General features: G+C 33.7%; 1 pseudogene; it reads left to right on the forward strand.

Moving 5' to 3' along the window:
• The first annotated feature begins 1,225 nt into the window (after positions 1–1,225).
• Positions 1,226–2,008, forward strand: LOC113915289 (annotated as a pseudogene).
• The last annotated feature ends 1,848 nt before the right edge of the window (positions 2,009–3,856 follow it).

The raw sequence follows: 3,856 nt of genomic DNA on the forward strand, positions 1-3,856 counted from the left end.
CACTTAGCATACATTCACCTATGTATTATTACAAATGGCACAATTTCATTCCTTATTATTGCAAGTAACATTCCATTCTGTACATACACCACATCTTCTTTATTCATTCATCTATCAAGGGACACTTAGGCTGCTATTGTAAATAATGCTGCAGTGAACATTGGGTGCATATATCTTTTTGAATTTGTGTTAGAAGGAGACTTTTATAAGGTTTAAATTATCTTTTCAATTAAATTTCAAAACACCTGAGGTGACCTTAACTTCTTTTATTAGATCTCTATGATGACTGCACATTTTAAATATAAGATTACCCAATAGCTACATAAATGAGATTGCAAGATGATCTCAATTTGATAAACTTAAATTCCGAGGATAAAAAAAATATTTCTATTTGTTCTTAGTTATTGAAAATTCCTGATTTATGGTAATAGAGAACTTTGCAGGTTCATTAGACAAATAAAACAAAAGTGATTTTATCTCTTGGTGCTATCTTCCAAATTCACTGTGCATGACATTACTTGAACATCACTAATATCTAGGAAAATAGCATTAATCATTTTCACCTTTTTAAATATTTAATGATTTTAATAACTTTTTTTTACATTTACTGCTTCACATAACTTGTAGCTGCTCTGTGTAGTGCAACATTGGATAACTTAAACTATCCATGAAACTTAATGACATTTAAAAAAGGAAGAGTCAGAAAACATAATATACTTTTATTACCTAAGGTAGGAAGGGCAAAAACAACATATATAGAAATACTGACACTTTGATGGATAATCGTTCAATCTCCTTAGAAGGGAACATACCACATATAAAGTGATTCTATTATTTATATTTATAATTCTATTCTATTATTTTGCCCGATTATGTATATGTATATATATGTATATATATATGTATATATATGTATGTATATATATACATATATATATATTAGTTTTCTGGGTCCAGAATTTTTTCATATTACCTTTCAAGGACAAGTTTTGAACATGGACAAATTTACTAATAAATTTCTACATAACTGATTACTTGAGAGTCAGGATAGAGATGTTTCTTCTCTTATAATTGTTTGAAAATGAGTTAAGAAACAATAAGGAATTAATTCAGTCTCATAACTAGCTATAGAATTGATATTTGAAGGGATTGGGTGTTTCTTTTGAGGACAAAAAGAAATAAGCCATTTAAAAATTAATGATATAACCTTTTCGCGCCAGGCAGAATGAAGAAGCAACCTGGAGAGCAAGCAGCCGCAGAGCCCACGGACTCTGGAGCAGGAGGCGGGGAAGGCGGGTCACCACAGGTCGCCGGCGCGCAGACGGCGCGTCCCGAGGACCGCTTGACCCTGCTGCTCAGGCTAAGAGCACAGACAAAACAACAACTCTTGGAATATAAATCAGTAGTTGATGCAAATGAAGAAAAAACTCCAGAACAAATCATGCAAGATAAGTAAATTGAAGCTAAAATTGAAGACCTGGAAAATTAAATTGAAGATGTGAAAATTGCTTTTGAAATAAAAAAGCTTGAATTAGATAGGATGCAACTTTCGACTGCACTTAAAAAAAACCTGGAGAAAATTAACCCCAAGACTAGTGTGCTCATAGATAACATGAAACATGTATTAAAGCTAAACAAATTAATAATGAAATCACACCAGGAATCATGGGATTTGGAGGAAAAACTACTTGATGTTAGGAAGAAGAGATTACAATTAAAACAAGCTTCAGAAAGTAAGCTTTTAGAAATACAGACTGAAAGAACAAACAGAAAATGATTTGGCCTATATGGAAAATTCAGACAAGATAAAGACCATACAACAAAACCTGCAGATGGAGATACAAATTACGACAGTTATTCAATATGTGTTTCAGAACCTCATTTTAGGAAGTAAAGCCAATTGGGCAGAGGATTCTGCCTTTAAGGAAACCGTTCTACAGCTTGAGAAGAATGTCACCATGATCTAATAAGAATTCTGTTTTATTTTTTGTTTCAGTCTTTAATATGTCATTTAAATAGCAAATTTAAAGTAAAATTTTTATTTAGTGTTTTTGGAACTAATATTGCAAAGTTTTTGTAGCTTAACACTATAACATGGAATTTGTTCTTTCAACTATGTTAATTAAAGTGACTGGCATTCTCTAAAACAATCTGACAGTCTTAGCCTTGCAAGGGCCCCGAAAGACATCTAATCTAGCTTTCCGTTGAATGTGGACATTTTTTCTGCAACATTTCTGGCAGTCCCAACTCTTACTTGGAATACTTCTTTTTTTCTTTTTCTTTTCTTTTTTCATTTCTCTTTCCTCTTCCTCCTTCCCTCTCTTTCTTTCTTGTTTCAAGTTTTTATTTAAATTCCAGTTAGTTAACATACAGTGTTTCAGTAGAATTTAGTGATTCATCACTTACATCTGACACCCCAGTGCTAATCACAACAAGTGTCCTCAATACCCTTCACCCATTTAACCCATCCCTCCACCCCCCATTATTTGGAATACTTTTGTGCATTTGCCAGTCAACTAAAATATTACAAAAATTAGAAAAGGGTATCGACATCTTGATGTTTTTTCAACTATCAGTTGTATTTTATTGAAATAAATCTCATTTTAGTTTTATCTCAAAAAAAATTAATGATATAACTTCTAAGTAAATGTGATAATTTGAGCATAAGCACTGATACTCTATCCTTCTAAATTCCCACTAATATGACTAAGTGAATATACAATCAAGAAAAGAAGCCATGAAATCTATTGTGATATTTATGCACATAAGTTACATTGAAATCACACAGTGTGACATAAATAAAGAGAATCAGATCAACTTTGGTAGGGGTTTGGATCTCCTCATTAAGAGAAGAGTAATCTTTGTTGCATGCTAAATTTGTACTGCATCTCTGCTCAGCAGAATGCATTTTAAAATTTTGAAATAAAATTTAGAATAGTGTGCCCAAATAATTTTAGAAAGTACTATATAAAACTTTGCCAAGATAAACTTCAAAATCAGTAAAATGGTCATTTTTCTGCATAAGATATAAATTGCCAAAATTACCTAAGTAAAATGAATACTTCAAGTATGTACAAGTACTTCAAAAATTTACTAGGAAATTATCTTCTCTTTCCCTGAATTAGAGGATTCATAAAGTTTTTAAGAAAACTATTTTCTTTTCTTTTCTTTTACAATGTATATAGTAAACATTTAATATGTACATATTAAACAACACACTATTGCATAAGCAATGGGCCAAAGAAGAAATTGAACAGTAAATCAAAATATGTCTCAAAACAAAGCTCAGGTCCAAGATGGTGGAGGAGTAGAAAACCTTAATTTTGTCTGGCCCCAGGAATTCAGCTGGATAGTTATAATACCATTCTGAACACCTGCAAACTCAACTGGAGATCAAAGAAAAGAATAACTACCACTCTACAAATAGAGAAGTGACCATTTTCCACAAGCTGCACAGAAAGCTTTCGGGGAACAAAAGCCATGGAGAGCAGACTGGAGCAGATTACGTAGCCTAGGCCCCAGGCAAAGGTGGAGCAATTCCGCATAGGGTGAAGACATTTGAGAATCAATGAAACAGAACCCTCCCCCAGAAGACGCAGGATTCTGTGGAGTTTGGTACAGGCAGAGGTGGAGATGGATTGACCTGGAGGAACTGTTGATGGGGGTGGACCACAACATTGTAGCTCTGGGCCAAAGATTCCAGCATGGCCCCATTTGCTCTGACCCTCTAAAGAGAAGTGTAAAGAAGCCAAGGAATAAAGCCACACAGCCAACCACCTCACATTAAACCCATACCCCCTGACATGGGTTGGGGCAACCTCAACCCAGACAAAGATGCTTGAGAAACCAAGCAACA

Source organism: Zalophus californianus, chromosome 11, assembly GCF_009762305.2.
Source record: "Zalophus californianus isolate mZalCal1 chromosome 11, mZalCal1.pri.v2, whole genome shotgun sequence".
NCBI lineage: Eukaryota > Metazoa > Chordata > Mammalia > Carnivora > Otariidae > Zalophus > Zalophus californianus.